General features: G+C 37.7%; 1 protein-coding gene across 1 annotated transcript in view; it reads left to right on the top strand.

Moving 5' to 3' along the window:
• Positions 1-420: 420 nt before the first annotated feature.
• znf407 (zinc finger protein 407) overlaps positions 421-18,084 on the top strand; it is a 562,885-nt gene continuing 545,221 nt past the window's right edge. Inside the window, exon 1 of the mRNA XM_051935698.1 lies at positions 421-539. The gene's annotated coding sequence lies outside the window, so the exon portion shown is untranslated. The remainder of the gene's footprint in view (positions 540-18,084) is intronic.

Here is an 18,084-nt window from a genome sequence, read left to right as displayed (position 1 = left end):
GTTAAAGGCTTCATTATGACAATTTATTTTAACAATGATTTAAACCTCTACAAGTATATGTACACCTCTTTTGGTTCATTATTTTTGTTAAAGTTTTAAATAAATAACAATAGAAAATAACAGATGAACTAATTGTAACGTGTATTCTATACTTGCGAAGTTTATCCACGATTTGCGAAAAGTTAAAGACTCCATTTCCCATGAACGCCTGTGTTCCCCTTTTTCATATAACCGCATTGGTTTTACTGTAAATTCTGTGATTTGGGTGTTCTGAAATTGAATACGCTATGCACACTTCACACACACACACACACACACAGATTAACTAAGAGCCATGAGATTAAATTAACCTATCAAAACAAACGTTCGTCCCTGGAGCTCATTTCTTTATTACCGCTATCGCGGAAGGACGGAACCGGAAGTTTGGGTGCGAACTGTTTTGCCCGCCATCAGCGGAGTAGTGACGCAGGACTCCGTCTACGGCACGCCACTTGTGACTAAGATCATAGCGAGCGGACTGAGGAAACCTCGCCATTTCGGTGAGTATCATATTATTACAGCGTGTCTGTTACATATAAATGAATTTGTTTATACTTGTAAGAGAACGCAGAAGGGTCCGTTTCATGAAAGGGTTTGACGTTTAACTTGCTTGTGCCACCGCTTTCCACTAAGGCTTTTTGGGCCTCTCTGCTGCCGTCGTTTTCTGGGCCAGTCTTTTAGGCCTACGCCTTCCCTTTTGGGGATTGGATGGCTTGGTATTAGGGGAAAAGAGACTCGAGTTTTTATTGGTTGAGTCCATGCCACTCAAACAGGTTATGCTGGGTGTTTTGAGGTGTGAAGACCTTAACCGGAGTGGTTTAGAGGAAGCCACCTTTGGATATCCGAGCGTACGAACCTGGAATAAATTTATAACTTTTGTTGTAGTTTCAGGGAGCCTTAGGGTGGAAAAGAAAACGTGGCGTCCGTGACAGCGTCCGAGTACGGCTCGCCAGTTTGCGGTGCTATTTGGTTATAAAAATAGACACGGATATACTTCACGAATTCAACGCATATTTAGGGTTTAGGTGTATCCAAACTTGGAATCGGATGTAGAGCTGTGTAGCTAAATAAACATGATGGAGCAACGTTCTGTTATCCGAAAACATTCATTTAGTAGAGATGAGGTAATTAGAGAAGAATATCGTTTGCTAAGACGAACGCATGCGTACTTGTTTGCTGCCACTCTCGAATCAACAGTTTTCTGACAAACTGCTTTCTGAAATGTAAACTACAACAAACGCAAGGCTTTAGGGACCCTTAAATTATGAAGTTGATGGCCGCTGTTTTCAGTCGCTTCTTGTTAGTTTCACTCATCACGTGATCGTACGGTTTCGGACAAGCTAAAATTATAAGTTAGGAAATGTGGAATCAGCCTTCTGTTTGAAATCTATAGCGTCAGTGAAAAGCATTTACTACCTACAGTTTTCTTACGTTATTGTATAATGTGCCATTTGGATTATATACTGTAGTTATTTTTATTTGCTTTGATGAACTGTAGTGTAGCCGTGACGTCACATAAGTACAAAATTAAAAAGTGCCCAAAAATATATGAAAATGACATGAAAAATCAAAACACTTTAGACATCGTGGACATCGTGTACCAGTGTAATGTCTTTAATTCGCTAACCACTGGACTTTATTCGACAGTTAAAATATCATCTTCCTAATCCTACTCACATATGGGTTCTGACAGCGCCTTGTTTTTATTTATAAGTGTTTACACCCTATTCAGCCAATGTTTATGTAGAAGTCTAGCACGAGATCTGTGCTGTAATCTGCTTTAAGAGGAATAGTAATTCAGGGGATATCAGACATCTAAATAAACAAAGGTAGAAAGGATGATAATTGAAAAATTGGAGGTCATCATATTTACGTTTATTTAATTAACTGATGCTTTTATCCAAACTGACTTATAAAAGAGGTCAACATAATCAAATAAAAGTCAAGGGGGTCTGTTTGGGAAAGTGTGTTACAGGACAGGGTTACAAAATTGATCAATACAAGTGAAGAGCTCAGAACAAAATACAAGATTGTTAGTTTCTTCCTTACAAAAGTTCTACAGCTATTATCAGATAGAAATTCACCAAAGAAGAGAGTCTTCAGACGTTTCTTAAACATCAACTACACAGAGCCAGTGTAATGATCAGAAAAAGGGAGTGATGTGCCCATCTCAATTGGTTGAACACCAGACGTACTACTGCAGTTTGAATCATCTGCAGTGGCTTGGTGACTGACACATGCTGGTACTCCTGCCAGCTTAAGAGTTGCAAGACCAAAGCCTGGACCAGGAGTTGTGCTGCATACTGTGCCAGACATAGTTTGCTGTTGTTGGTGTTGTATGTAGTGAAACTGCATTGCAATTTGTAATGACTAATGCTGCCCATCATCCCCATTGTGTGTGGTCACAAAGTCTAAATTACCAGCTCCTTTCACCCTAATGTGGCGAGAAGCTATAGGAGAGCTGTATTTATCTGAAGTCATCATAATGTATAATGCCTTTTACAATAACGACCTCTTTCCCCTTAGCCAGTTACAACATAATAGACATATTGGCAAAGGGATGGTGTTGTGTTACAGTATTACGCCATTATGAAAATGTGTATATTATTGTAGTTCTTGCACACAAGTAATAGGTTGCACTTTCTTATTTGTGCATTTCTGTAGTTTGTGATGCTATCTATCTATCTATCTATCTATCTATCTATCTATCTATCTATCTATCTATCTATCTATCTATCTAATAGTGCTTTATATGTCCATATGACCATCCATGAGTGTTTCCCTTATAATAATCCTCAGCCAGCTTTGCACAGGAGAACTGTTATCTTTTGTCATTTTTTTTAGCTGATGACTTCAAGCTTTATCAAGCTGCAGTTTTCATATTCAGCCACAAGCTCTTAATTACCAGCTATGAGCCTTTCCTGGGCTGCTTCAAAGTGTTCACTAGTTGGAAGTGTTTTTTGCTTGATGCTTTCTGTATTTCCTCTGAAGAATTATATGTAGAACTAGACTAGAATTATAGAGTTCCACAGACTTTACTTGCCTGGAAGAATTTATTTTAAATCTTAGTTTTATTAGAACTTTCAGCCATTCGCTTTTATCTGTCCTCTTCAATTACTGTATCATCCCTCGAGAAAGGGGTTGGACACATTAAGAACCATCTGTGTTGCTTTAATTGGGGCGTGAAGGGAGGCATCTTGTTAGCACAGCACTGCTTTCGTTTTCTCTGCTTCTTCTCTCTGCCATCTCAGAATGGGGCTGATGGAGTGGGTGCTGGATGGTTGTCATTTTCTCATTTGTTTGTTTCCCCTTTTTCTTTAAAATTAATTTTTGAGTGGAATATTCTTTTAAATACACTGTTAGGTATTCATTTACATAATCGTAGTGAGTCAGAGGCAGTTGGTTACATGCTTCTGGAACTTTCATTCACATAATGTGACATGCTCAGCGACATACTCCTGCTAGTGTACAACTCATTCCAGTAAAATCAAACAGGGGCGAGCATAAGTGTGCTGGGAGGTCAGCATTCAGTTGGTAAATTAGACCTCCTCAGCAGTTTTTCAGGTGATTAAATTGACTTATCCAGCTACAAGATCAGCAACTGCAGTCAGCAAGTCTGACATACCACAAGAAGTCACATAATGTGATATTAGCGTAACAGTTATGGATTTTTTATTTGCTGTTCTGAAGATTTGTTTGACATGAGCCTTGCTTAGTAAGTTTTAATTTTAGAAATCCGAGTGTTACAGTGATTATGTTGTGGTTGTAGAAATATTAGAGGAATGTGAAGTTGACTTTTCTTCCTCAATAGACTGATTAACAAGCTAACAACATATATCAAACTGAAAGTCCTTCCTACTACCAAATTTCAGTTTGGGATAGATCCTGCTGGTGCATGTTGATCACCTTGTGTTTTGTTGCAATGCTCACTTATGCCATTGTGTAAGAATCGATGATTTGAAGGTTAGACTCTCCTATTTGCTTCCTCCTCACCTTTTAATTTGTCTGTATTTGCCCAATTTCATTCCTTGTGCATTGGTTTCTGTTGTGGTTATTCAGGTTGGTTAAGTCAACTCATTATGCAGTTGATCCTTATGATTGGTTTGTTGTCTTAAGTTAATAATACACTGGGCTGTAGAATGGCAAAGTTTTATCTGAAAAGAGGCCTGTTATCTAATATGTTAGACTTCAACAAACATCAATGAACCACTACTGAATCTATTTCTCTGGGCTACTTTGAAAGCCAGAGGGAGCACCTTGTAGTTATGAGGTCAGGGTGGCCTTCCCTTCTGGGGCTTCACCCATGAAGTGAACATAATAGCTGCACATTTATGGGAACAATGTGTCATTAACAAATAATAATAAAAAAGTAATTCAAGATTAACAAAAATAGAAAATACACATAAATCCAGGATGTAACACAACTAAAACAAGTTCATCGTATGTTAGGACCCAGCTCCTCACGCCGACTAAGTGCCTTCAGGGATATTAAGAAAAAAAAAAAGAAGACAGAAAAGACATAGTAATAGAAAAAAAATAATAAAGCCATTACTATGATTAATTAAAAATATAAAGAAACAATTACCTGCGCTGTTAGGGATGCCTTTAAAATTTGTAGTACACTACAAGAGACACTGGGTTCATGCTTTGAAATGTGCTTATGAGGCCACATGTGCAATACTAAGTGTAGCTTTAGTAGAAGAACATAACTGCACTACCTGTAGGAAAAATGCAGAGATGAGCTAATAGACTTATTCCAGGACTGCCAGTTATGGGATATTTTAGAGAGATTTTAATCTTTTATGTGTTGGTAAACTGAGAATAAAAGGGGGGTATGACGGCACTTCTTCAGATTATGAAGGGAAATAGGCAGGCCACATTTTACTTTAATTTCTTTGACAAGGACCAATGGATGTAAATAGAAGCTAGTTAATGGTAATGTTATATATATAATTGATGGTTCCTTGCACAGAGAACACAAGATACACTTAAAATAAATGTATACTATGTCCTGGCTTTCATAATCATTACAAAAGAAAAGAACAGGATCCCAGTTTATAATCAATAAATAATTCATGGACAATAAAAAAAATAAATCCTGTGGAACAGAAAAAATAGATTCCCTAAATCAATAATTTAACTGCAGTATATATTTAGTTTAACAGAATTTAGCTGCAAAAAGGCATAAAACACAACATTTGAACTATAGTCAGATTCAGATTTCTGACTCAACCTGGGTGTGGCCATGAATCTGTAAATATGCAGTTTACTATAATGTGCTTCAGATGTACAGGATTGCTAATATCTCTCAAATTCTTTCTCCTACTTGGTGCTAGTCATGATAGGAGGAGGAGGTTGGGAGCATGCGCTGATAAGATGGCAATTAATTGTCTGACAGACAACGGTTAAGAATTTATATAATAGCTGGAATTATCTAAATTAATACAATTTAAATTAGAAAAATTATTACGGGAGTTCTTGGGCATCCAGATTCTGGTCAAATCCAGATATACTGTAGATGGCTCTGCAGATATCTAATTAAGACAGCACGAGCTGTAAACACTCACCATCAATATAATTTCTATATTTTTTAAAAACTTTGTTGACTCCAAGTCTAACGGAAATCACCCAGAAAATGTTAGAACTCTGTAAATTTAAGATGACCCTTGCTTTAGTGCTTAATGAGCCATAGTGATCTATTCTTGAAGCCATTGCTACACATTGCTGCTCTGGGCCATTATAAAGTAATTATTTTTCTTTCATACCTAATTTTCTCAGTGTTAAGAAGGGCTGCTATAAGGGAAAATGGCAGCAGATAGGTGCAACCTGTTTTTATACAAATAAACACATCTTTCAGCTATGTTACAAGAATGACACTGTCAACCTTTTCAAGGTAAATGCTTCTGTATAGGCTCCTGTATCTGTATAGTTCTGTCTTGTCTGGTAAAAAAAATTGTTGATTGTATCATCTATATCTATAAAAGCAATGATTAAAAAGAATGCTTCCCTTTCAAAAGATCCAATATTCTATACAAAAAGAGATCTGTAAAATCTCTTGTCTACATAACAGTAATTACCTTTAAAGATGAATTTTGAAAATCAATATTGTACATTATAAGCAATGTGACCTTTTTTTCCTTTTTCATAATGCTATCATTAGCTGGGTCTCCTTCAGAAAAAGTGACATTTACCTGCCAAGTGCACAACTATCTTGTCTCTGCTTCAGTATTTAGTTAGCAAACAGCAGCAGCAGCAACAACATTTATTTATATAGCACATTTTCATACAAATAATGTAGCTCAAAGTGCTTTACATGATGAAGAAAAGAGAAAAAAAAAAGACAAAGTAAGAATTAAAATAAGACAACACTAATTAACATAGAATAAAAGTAAGGTCCGATGGCCATGGAGGACAGAAAAAACAAAAAAAACTCCAGACGGCTGGAGAAAAAAAAAAGAAATCTACAGGGGTTCCTGACCATGAGCAGATCCTGTTTTGCATGGAACCTAAAAAATGACTTGTTGGTACACAAGGGAAAACAGAAAATAGTGGCTGTGGAAGTTTCCAATAAAATGATTCAAGTAATTAGTGTAGCAAGGGGAGTGATTGCAGAAAAAGGCCCTCTGACTTCTAGCAAGAAGTTGTTGATGCATGCAGTTATTTTCAGTAGCAAAAAGTGAAATACACATTTTTAAAAATCTTTATCTTTTGTGAAACATTAAAACCCTAGTCAGAGAGTAGAAAGGGAATGACAGATAATGCACAAATCCATCACAGATTTCATACAATCTCATGGTAGAATGTTGACTAATATTGAGAGCACCAGTTCTCAATATCCATCCATCCATCCATTATCCAACCCGCTGAATCCGAACACAGGGTCACGGGGGTCTGCTGGAGCCAATCCCAGCCAACACAGGGCACAAGGCAGGAACCAATCTCGGGCAGGGTGCCAACCCACCCCAGGAAACACACAAACACACCCACACACCAAGCACACACTAGGGCCAATTTAGAATTGCCAATCCACCTAACCTGCATGTCTTTGGACTGTGGGAGGAAACCGGAGCACCCGGAGGAAACCCACGCAGACACGGGGAGAACATGCAAAGTCCATGCAGGGAGGACCCGGGAATTGAACCCAGGTCCCCAACTGCGAGGCAGCAGCGCTACCCACTGCGCCACCGTGCCGCCAGTTCTCAATCTCTTGTTGTCAAAAGGACCCTATCCCTTTAAAAGTGGCCATTCCTTTTTTTATTAATGCTAAATATATGTTAATGATGACCTGTATGTTAGTATTTTCTTCTTATAAATAAAAATAAGCATTAATTAATATACTTCTTTAAACCCCTTTTCACTGCACTTCCAATAGTTCTATTAAAATGATAACTTGTATACTCCCTCTGTTCTCAGTATTTTTTTGTTTCTTGTTGTCTAATGGATTTTCTAATACTTGCTAGTCCTAATGTGTTTTTATCTGGCATTTACAAAGGAACAGTGTACTTAACTGTTGATGGATAGGGATTGAAAAAAGTAATGCTAACACCCTGCTTTCTTCTATCATTCAATAAATTCTTATTTGTGTATTGACTCTTAATGTGAAATGGTATTTTTGGATGGAAAGGCTCACTAATTAATATTCTAAACATAAGCTGATTTACCTTAAGGCTAGATTTTGATAGACATCATGGGAGCATGTCATTCCAGTAGAGGGCTAAATAGCAGTCCTAGTGTTTCTATGACCTCATAGTTCCCTGAGATGCCCTCTTGGAGTTATGAAGTAATACTTTAATGCATTTTGTCTTTCCCTCTTTGTTACATAAATAATTACAGAGTTACATAAAATGGCCAATATGTAGCCTTTTTTGGGTTGTGGCCTTATTTGAAAATAAGTTTTTTTTTTTTTTTTTTTTGGAGTATAAGCTGTTTTGGATAAATTATTCACTACACTCTCAGAATTGCTGCTGTTTTCCAAGTGATACCTTAACTGCAAGGATCCTGCTGACTATACTAATACTTGCCAGGCTACCAAAAATACAATGATGCTGGAAATTGTTCAAAATATATTGTATTGTAATGACAGTTTATCTTTGGGTTTCATAAGGAACATTGCATGTGTTGATTGCAGTGATTGCATGTGTTGATAGCTTTGAGCTCTGGTTGCTTGCACTAACATTGACTCATAACTTTTACATTTCAGTACTGTCTTAATTCCCACGATCCTGCAGTGATAAATCAGGTTCAGAAAATTAACAAAGATAAGCTGTTGCAGCAGGTATTATCATAAAAATTGATAGCAATTCATAGAAAAGAGTATTATAGTAAATTAAACAAGCTTTACTTACAGGCAAGTCTTTTACCACCAACAACTTTAAATTGCATTTTAGTGCCATCATCTTTGTCTTTGGTCCACTTTTCCTGGTGATGGTCATAGTGACAACCTAACCTGGACAAACTGGGAAATCTTATCCTCAGCAACTTCTTACAACTCTTCCAGAGGATACCTCAGGTACTCCCAGCCAAATAGAGACATATATTTCCATCCAGTGTATTCATTGGCCTTCTCCTAGTGGGCTGTGCCTGACAACACCTCCCTCATTCATTGTGTCCAGGGGGCAGCCTAACTGCTTGTCCAAACAATCTCTACTGGTTCTTCTCAATCCAGAAAAACATAAGTTCTTCTACAAACTCCTCGAGTACTGCTGAGCACCTCAACCTGTCATGGAGATCTAGACAAGAACATAATTAGCTGGTTAAGTTTGCAGATGATACTGAACTAGGTGGAAGGGCAACAGCAATCGGCTAATATCATACAAACTTAAGCAGATTTGGGACAATGCATTTTAATGTAAGGAGCAGAAATGTTAGATCTGAATATACAATACGAGTTCAAAGAACTTGAAAGTGCCCCTTATGATAAGGACATAGGAGTCATAGTGGACTTTTCACTATCAACATCAAAACAGTGTACTGAAGCAATCAAGGAGGGTGTTTACATCAAAACTACAAAAACAATCAAGGAGGGTAATATAGTTTTACGTTATATAGCATGATGTGTGGAGAACAAGTCATGGGAGGTTATGCTTAAGTTTTATAACATACTAGCGAAGCCTCACCTGGGGTACTGTATAATGTTTGGATCACCATATTACAAAAAAAAAAAGACAATAGTGCTAGAGAAAGTCCTGAGAAGCATAACTAGGCTGATTCTGGAACTGAGAGGTATGAACTATGAGAACAGATTGAAGGATTTTAATCAGATGGAGATTAAGAGCTGACATGAGTGAAGTGTTTAAACGTGTGAAAGGAGTGAGTACAGTGGATGCTAGCTGTTACTTTAAAATGAAATTTTCAACATGAACGCAGTTGGAAACTTGTTAAGGACAGGTTTTCCACAAATCTCAGAAGGTTTTTCTTCGCACTTTTCATCTCAATTTTTCAGCCATTACTAAAAGTTCATGACCACAGGTGAGCAGAAAGATTTTGACTGACAGGTATGTTAAAAGCTTTGTCTGAATATTTACTGCCTGCTTCTTCAGTAAAGTCAGCTACAACATCTGCAAAACCACTTACACTGCACTGGTTCATTGGCCAATTTCTTAATCACCTTTACTCACTTTTTAATAAGGTACTCAAATGTACTTGAACTTCTCCATGTGGGACAGCTGCTCAAATCCTTACCTGAAAGGAACCATACCTTTAGGTTCTGAAGTGCTAATACTCACCTTGACAGTATCACACTCGGCTGTAAAGTGTTACAGTGTGTGCATGAGATCACAGATGACTGCAAGAGGATATCACCTGCGAACAGCAGAGATGCACCTCTTAGGTGTTCAGAGTGGATTGGATGCTCCACCAGCCTCAGGTGTGTCTTGATAATCTGTGCATTAAAATCATGAACTGGAACAGCAACAAGACCCACACGTGATGGAGTCCATTGTCTTAACAGAATTCAGACTCAACATTATAGCAAGCAATTGAACACGATTCTCGTTCCTCGGATACAGGAATTCAGTGGCACACAGAAGACAGAAAAAATCATAACTGTGAGGATAATTTCAGGTACTTCAAAGAGAACCTTGCTGAGAAAAGTGAACCCAGCACACATTCTTGAATCCAAACGTGGCAGCGGTGTCTGCGAGTGGCCAAGTGAATTACGTAGCCTGTTTGGGCTGTACAGAGGTGCCACATTGGGACACTGCCTGCAAAATAAAGTGTGAAGATGTGTTTGTGCAAAGTAGCATAGAATAGGACTGAGTGACTGTTGAGTCCAGGACATTTACATGGATCGAATGGGGGGAAAAAAGGTAAAGGTTTCTTAACAACCCATTTTTTTATTGAGTTTTGTATTTTTAGGAAACACCTTCTATTAAGGAAACTAACATACTCGTTCAAATTGTACTAGTTTAGTGGAATGATTCCTCTCTAAATAACAAAAACTGGAAATTCCAGTAACGTGTAAAGTAAATCAAGTAGTGATCAGATTTTTTTAAAACTGAAACTGAAGGAAAAATAACAGTGGTTTTGTTTCCTATAAAACTAAAAAATAGCACTTGAATGTGACACATGATTAAAATGTACAGTAAACATGTATATATGCTATATAGGCATGATGGGGATAGTAAACATACTGGGACTTGGCTTAGCATCGCTTTTCCTTTTTAGAGTTGTTTACCATGCTCTTGGCTGACCTCTCCTGGATGCCCAGGTAAAAAGTCTAGACGAGAATCTAAAAAATGACTTTTTAGAGACATGTTACATCTCCAAGGCCTTGTACAGCTTCAGAAGATCATCCACTGTTTCTTGGTTGTTGTCTGCTTTATATTTCCCCAAGAAATGCCTGCAAATACTCTTATAGTATTGCCATGCAGCTTTTTAAACTTATTATCTTGTCTGCTGGTCATCAAAATTGTTATTTTGAATAAATTCACTAATTTGAGGTTCTGCAAAAATTCATTCTTTGATATTTGCATTGCTAATCCTAGGAAATTTCTTTCATATACAGTATATGTGAATCCAAGTCCAAACGCGTTAAAGCCTTCAGACTCTGCTAAAAAGACATTTTATGTCCTTCTAATATAAGTTATAAAATGTTCACAAATAGCAATAAAAACATATTAATCCCCAATTTAACTTTATAAAAGTACTTAATAAGGGTCTATATTAGCTGTTCTGTGACAAACTCTTTACTAAACAGTGTTATTGCTATTTGTAACTTATCGGTAATCTTTAGCCGCTTGACATTCTGTTAAACACATTGTGTGCATTTCTGTGGTTACTCTGCATTTTGTCCACCTTGTAAACTGCTTAATATGTAACTGTAGGCTATACCAGAAGTTCTTTTTTTAATGGATAATACATGAGTCTGTTTAATAGCCTGTTCTTTCACACTAGTCATTCTAGAAATTTCTGCAGGTTCTAGGTTAGGCATGGCCTAAGGAGTAAACGGTATTGCCATGCCTTTCATTGAAACACATGGTTTAAACAACGGCAGAATTTGAATTGACAGTGGAGCGAATACCGAATGCATGGAAGTAGCTGGGCTGCTCATTGAGAGTTCGTTTCAGAAGTAACTTTCTATTATTCATAAAGTTCTGCAGTGGGTTGGCACCCTGCCCAGGATTGGTTCCTGCCTTGTGCCCTGTGTTGGCTGGGATTGGCTCCAGCAGACCCCCGTGACCCTGTAGTTAGGAATATAGCGGGTTGGAAAATGGATGGATGGATGGATATTCATAAAGTTTTCTAAAATAGCACTTTACTCCCTATTTGACTTGTAAGCCATGTATTCTAAATAGTTTAGGGATGGGGTGGGATGAATATTATATTAAAAACCTGTACCATTAACCTGCTCAAGTGTACAGTATTTATGGAAAGTTATTGTGTAATTTAAATGAGTGGCCACTAGATGGCAACCTATGTATGTTCAGCAGAGAGGTATTCATTTAATCACAGATCTGTTAATACACACAACTAAAGATAGAAATGGCAACTGGTTTGTGTATCATTTTAGTGCATGTTAGATGTGTGATAGTACTTGTAGTAACTAGATGTTTACAGTTGATTTACTGTCTTGCATATGCAGTTAAAATTCCCATTCATTAAAAGAAAGAAGCATTGAGAAATATGCACATACCTAACCTGTAAAAGCTGTGTGGGTTTCCTGTGGGTGCTCTGGTTGCTTCCCATAGTCCAATGACATGCAGGTTAGGCAGATTGGCAATACTAAATTGACCCTAGTGCATATATATATATATATATATATATATATATATATATAACAGTGCATCCGGAAAGTATTCACAGCGCATCACTTTTTCCACATTTTGTTATGTTACAGCCTTATTCCAAAATGGATTAAATTCATTTTTTTCCTCAGAATTCTACACACACCCCATAATGACAAAGTAAAAAAAGTTTACTTGAGGATTTTGCAAATTTATTAAAAATAAAAAAATTGAGAAAGCACATGTACATAAGTATTCACAGCCTTTGCCATGAAGCTCAAAATTGAGCTCAGGTGCATCCTGTTTCCCCTGATCATCCTTGAGATGTTTCTGCAGCTTCATTGGAGTCCACCTGTGGTAAATTCAGTTGATTGGATATGATTTGGAAAGGCACACACCTGTCTATATAAGGTCCCTCAGTTGATAGTTCATGTCAGAGCACAAACCAAGCATGAAGTCAAAGGAATTGTCTGTAGACCTCCGAGACAGGATTGTCTCGAGGCACAAATCTGGGGAAGGTTACAGAAAAATTTCTGCTGCTTTGAAGGTCCCAATGAGCACAGTGGCCTCCATCATCCGTAAGTGGAAGAAGTTCGAAACCACCAGGACTCTTCCTAGAGCTGGCCGGCCATCTAAACTGAGCGATCGGGGGAGAAGGGCCTTAGTCAGGGAGGTGACCAAGAACCCCATAGTCACTCTGTCAGAGCTCCAGAGGTCCTCTGTGGAGAGAGGAGAACCATCTCTGCAGCAATCGACCAATCAGGCCTGTATGGTAGAGTGGCCAGACGGAAGTCACTCCTTAGTAAAAGGCACATGGCAGCCCGCCTAGAGTTTGCCAAAAGGCACCTGAAGGACTCTCTGACCATGAGAAAGAAAATTCTCTGGTCTGATGAGACAAAGATTGAACTCTTTGGTGTGAATGCCAGGCGTCACGTTTGGAGGAAACCAGGCACCGCTCATCACCAGGCCAATACCATCCCTACAGTGAAGCATGGTGGTGGCAGTATCATGCTGTGTGGATGTTTTTCAGCGGCAGGAACTGGGAGACTAGTCAGGATAAAGGGAAAGATGACTGCAGCAATGTACAGAGACATCCTGGATGAAAACCCGATCCAGAGCACTCTTGACCTCAGACTGGGGCGACAGTTCATCTTTCAGCAGGACAACGACCCTAAGCACACAGCCAAGATATCAAAGGAGTGGCTTCAGGACAACTTTGTGAATGTCCTTGAGTGGCCCAGCCAGAGCCCAGACTTGAATCCGATTGAACATCTCTGGAGAGATCTTAAAATGGCTGTGCACGGACGCTTCCCATCCAACCTGATGGAGCTTGAGAGGTTCTGCAAAGAGGAATGGGCGAAACTGGCCAAGGATAGGTGTGCCAAGCTTGTGGCATCATATTCAACAAGACTTGAGACTGGAATTGCTGCCAAAGGTGCATCGACAAAGTATTGAGCAAAGGCTGTGAATACTTAGGTACATGTGATTTCTCAGTTTTTTTATTTTTAATAAATTTGCAAAAACCTCAAGTAAACTTTTTTCACATTGTCATTATGGGGTGTTTTGTGTAGAATTCTGAGGAAAAAAATGAATTTAATCCATTTTTTAATAAGGCTGTAACATAACAAAATATGGAAAAAGTGATGCGCTGTGAGTACTTTTCGGATATATATATATATATATATGTGTGTGTGCATGTGCCTTGTATGTTCACCCTGAACCAGGGACCATTCCTGTCTTGCGCTCTATGCTTTCTGGGATAGGCTACCCTGTGACCCTACTCAGGATATAGTGTGTCTGAAAAGCAGGTGAATGAATAACATGTAAAATGCTAGAATGCTACCCTAAATAGGACACTTGTCCTGCTCAAGGCACAAACAAACAAAGCAACACAATCCATGCATTTAGTACAGGTATCAAAAGAGATGTCTCTTTGTGGCATCAGGCAGCTCATGAACAAGAGCTCCAGGTGGATAGCCCTGATATTTTACAGTCATATGAAAAAATTTGTGAACCCCTCTCAGCCTGCATAATAATTTACTCTGTTTTCAACAAAAAAGATAACAGTGGTATGTCTTTCATTTCCTAGGAACTGGGTGTTTTCTGAACAAAAATTTTTAGTGAAGCAGTATTTAGTTGTATGAAATTAAATCAAATGTGAAAAACGGGCTGTGCAAAAATTTGGGTACCCTTGTAATTTTGTTGATTTGAATGCATGTATCTGCTCAATACTGATTACTTGCAACACCAATTGGTTGGATTAGCTCGTTACACCTTGAACTTCATAGACAGGTGTGTCCAATCATGAGAAAAGGTATTTAAGGTGGTCAATTACAAGCTGTGCTTCCCTTTGACTCTCCTCTGAAGAGTGACAGCATGGGATCCTCAAAGCAACTCTTTAAAGATCTGAAAACAAAGCTTGTTCAGTATCATGGTTTAGTGAAAGGCTACAAAAAGCTATCTCAGAGGTTTAAACTGTCAGTTTCAACTGTAAGGAATAGAATCAGGAAATGGAAGGCCACAGGCACAGTTGCTGTTAAACCCAGCAGGTCTGGCAGGCCAAGAAAAATACAGGAGCGGCATATGTGCAGGATTGTGAGAATGTTTACAGACAACCCACAGATCACCTCCAAAAGACCTGCTAGAACATCTTGCTGCAGATGGTGTATCTGTATATCGTTCTACAATTCAGCGCAATTTGCACTAAGAACATCTGTATGGCAGGGTAATGAGAAAGAAGCCCTTTCTGCACTCATGCCACAAACAGTCGCTTGTTGTATGCAAATGCTCATTTAGACAAGCCAGATTCATTTTGAAACAAAGTTTGCTTTGGACTGAGGAGACAAAAATTGAGTTATTTGGTCATAACAAAAAGCACTTTGCATGGCGGAAGAAGAACGCCACATTCCAAGAAAAACACCTGCTACCTACTGTCAAATTTGGTGGAGGTCTCATCATGCTGTGGAGCTGTGTGGCTAGTTCAGGGACTGGGGCCCTTGTTAAAGTCGAGGGTCGAATGAATTCAACGCAATATCAACAAATTCTTCAGGATAATGTTCAAACATCAGTCACAAAGTTGAAATTACGCAGGGGTTGGATATTCCAACCAGACAATGACCCAAAACACAGTTTGAAATCTACAAAGGCATTCATACAGAGGGAGAAGTACAATGTTCTGGAATGGCTGTCACAGTCTCCTGACTTGAATATCATCGAAAATCTATGGGATGATTTGAAGCAGGCTGTCCATGCTCAGCAGCCATCAAATTGGACTGAACTGGAGAGATTTTGTACGGAAGAATTGTCAAAAATACCTCCATCCAGAATCCAGACACTCATCAAAGGCTATAGGAGGACAGTGTCTAGAGGCTGTTAGATTTGCAAAAGGAGGCTCAACTAAGTATTGATGGAATATCTCTGTTGGGGTGCCCAAATTTATACACCTATCTAATTTTGTTATGATGCATATTACATATTTTCTGTTAATCCAATAAACTTAATGTCACTGCTGAAATACTACTGTTTCTATTAAGGCATATAATACAGTATATTAAAGGAAGTTGCTACTTTGAAAGCTTAGCCAATGAGAAACAAAAATCCAAAAGATTAAGAGGGGTTCACAAAGTTTTTCATATGACTGTAACTCGTGCTTGAAATAATTTGAACTAATGTGATTCTGTGGTGGACACTTTGTTATTTAAGTAGAGTATTAAAAAAAGACAGTTTGAAGAAATAAAGGATATGAGATGTGTGGCTGAAAGTCACAAGGATGGGTTTTGTGCCGCACACTCTGGAAGGACATAATTTCGAAGTCCCTACAAGAAAGTTTATAACAGTCAGAGATAGATCTATAGTAAAATTTCAACCATCCCTTTTCATACCAACTTAAAATAATGTAAGATTTGTGTCTTTATTACACTTTCCTATAGAATTTTCTTACTGTACCTTCTGTGAGTGTAATTAAAAGATATTATAGAACACTATAGTGGTATGAAAGGCAGAAATTGCAATTATTATGAATCGTTGCTCGCCAGTTTTGAGAGCTCATTTAATTTTGTAAAATGGTGAGCATTGCTTCCTTGGTTCAACTTATTTCAAATGAATCAGAAGATGCTCCATCTACAAATATCACAATGAGCAGTTTTGGCCTGGAACAAAAGAAAGATCCACCCCTCCATCAGCTGTAACTGCTCTTTATCTAATGAAAGTTGGCTCATGTTAGCATGCAAGCCAAGCAGAGTGAAAGCAAGTATCCAGTTAGCTGATTTTAAAGTCTGCTTCTTCAACACAAAAAATAAAATGCAGCCATGAAAAAAAAATCTTTTTAAACTGTAACTCTTTTTTTTTTCAAAAACTTGTTAGATGAAACGCATATAGGACACCAGATTTTTCTTTTGTATTAAGCATGGAAGGTTCTCAGAGCATCTCTTTGTTTCCTTTCAAAGTATCCCAGTTAAAAGGCAATGGCCACACTTCCCTTGCTTTTAAAGTTCACAAAGAAATTATGTTTAACTGTATTTTTTTTTTTTTTTTTTCAAAGATTAAATCTATTTGTCACAAATGATAGATGTCAATAAGTGCACATCTGGGCTTCTGTTAAAATCAAGTGGTAAAATTGCCCATGTATGCTATCAGTTTAATGTAAATAAAAAAGGAAGGAAGGTGTAGATTCAGATAACATTGGTGTCTGAAGAAAAGCACAATGCATTGTTTAGGTAAAACATAAGCATGCAAATTGCTGTAGTCTTCTAAGGTTTACCAGATGTTCAATCAAAAATTATATGTTAACATTTTGATTATAGTTGTTGTAAATAACCAGAGACCTGCAATAATACATTAACATACTACACAAATGTGCCACAATGTACAGCATTACTGAGCATAAAATGTAAATATAATCTTATTTATTACTTTCTAACAAGAGAAGACTATAATTAGCCTACATAATAATTTAATCATGATGTGGCACATTGAGCATGGGTTGGTGGTGTGATGCGAAAAGCTGATCGACAGAGCAAGCACCTGAAATACACAGCTTACCACACTTGATTTTTTTGATAGATTAAAATGACACTAGATAGTTAAGTAGGGCAGAAAAGCACGCTAAAGTGCGACCAAAACCTAATTTTTAGTATTTTTTTTTTCCGCTTCTCAAGCTGTATCTGTTCATGAGAATTATGTGAATTGACTCAGTATTTGAAGTGGAACATGTCACCTGACCCACTTGTTCTCCAGTAAAATATTTATATAAAGCAATTGTACTTTGCTGTTTTTCTTTTAAGTGCATCAAGATGTTAAGGCATAAACTATCACATTATTAAATACATTTGGTTTGTTTTGAATACGCATTGGTTTTCACTTTCAATCCTTTCATGTTGCTGTTATCATTATATTTAGTTTCCATAATGTAATTCAGTTTTTATTTGTTTTATTTCACCTAGCACTCTAAATATTCCAGACCGTCTTGACTTCCACAATGAGTATTTATAGATAATATGGAACTAGCCGTAATAGCAGGTCCTGCCATCTGTCGATAGAAGGCAATAATATTCGATAGGTGCACACTGCTTATGGCTGTAAGTGCAAAAGAAGGATAAGGAAATGGATAAATAACTTGTATACTTACATGATTTTATGGGTACTTATATGCTTAAAAACTTTTCTATATGTACTTGTACGCTTAATAAACTTTATACATATTTAACAAAAAAAAACTTTTCCTTTGCACAATTTTCTGAGTAAACCATCTGTCTTCGTTGGAAATTAGATCTTCTTGCTTTTCTGTGTCAAGAACATAAACATTTGCTCTTGAGATTGTCCT

This window comes from Erpetoichthys calabaricus, chromosome 13 (assembly GCF_900747795.2).
Source record: "Erpetoichthys calabaricus chromosome 13, fErpCal1.3, whole genome shotgun sequence".
NCBI lineage: Eukaryota > Metazoa > Chordata > Cladistia > Polypteriformes > Polypteridae > Erpetoichthys > Erpetoichthys calabaricus.
This window is presented reverse-complemented; position numbering and strand designations above follow the sequence as displayed.